Below are 788 nucleotides of genomic sequence, written 5' to 3' on the forward strand. Positions count from 1 at the left end.
ACCATGACAAGGCATGTGACCGATGTGGAAGCAGCATAAATAAATCAGACAGTACACAGGAGAACAGTAGATGACGAAGATGCCACAAGTGTGATGGTTGAAATGTCGGGTCAGAAGAAATTCAATGCCCTATGCAGGCGAATTGACACCTATTCAACAGTAGTGCAGCGGTTTGGTGTTTTAACAGAGTGTGATTCATTGTCAGCTGAAGACATCAATGCTTTAATATCAGCACTTGTTAATGTCTATCCACATGACCTCTCTCCTAACTTTCCAATGGAATTTAGACAGTGCGGATGTGCCTGTCTGTAATGTCAACTAACCGCACTGGCAAACATTCATTTTCGCAATTGAAACGCATTAAAGACGTTTAGCATTCAACCATGTCTCAGCAGAGGCTATGGATGCTAGCACGTCTTTCAATTGAAAGCGATTTACTACACTACGTTGACATTGACAAAGTCGTTGATGAATTCGCTGTTGCAAAAGCACGCCAAGTGGCAATCTAGGTAAGAAATAATAATGCATAATGTTATTGTTGTGAGACCTTAGTTACATTATCTTACTGGTATGTTGTCCATGTTCCATACTGTCATACGTTGGACTGGCTGACAGACAGACACACGCACAGACAGACCGCGCATTGGTGTGATGTGTGTGTAGTTTTGAATTTGCAAGCAAGCAAGCAAGCGCACGTGTGTGTGTGTGTAAAAGGGGTTGGGAGGGGAGGGGGGGATTTTACACCATATCTAACTTTTTCAGGCCACTCAGTGAAGTGTGCCTTGGGG

General features: G+C 43.4%; 1 protein-coding gene across 1 annotated transcript in view; it reads left to right on the plus strand.

Annotated features, from left to right (window-relative positions):
* Positions 1–109: 109 nt before the first annotated feature.
* Positions 110–788, plus strand: part of LOC101848431 (uroporphyrinogen-III synthase) — a 31,698-nt gene continuing 31,019 nt past the window's right edge. Inside the window, exon 1 of the mRNA XM_013082370.2 lies at positions 110–509. The gene's annotated coding sequence lies outside the window, so the exon portion shown is untranslated. The remainder of the gene's footprint in view (positions 510–788) is intronic.

The sequence above is a fragment of the Aplysia californica genome, unplaced genomic scaffold (assembly GCF_000002075.1).
Source record: "Aplysia californica isolate F4 #8 unplaced genomic scaffold, AplCal3.0 scaffold00171, whole genome shotgun sequence".
NCBI classification, from domain to species: domain Eukaryota; kingdom Metazoa; phylum Mollusca; class Gastropoda; order Aplysiida; family Aplysiidae; genus Aplysia; species Aplysia californica.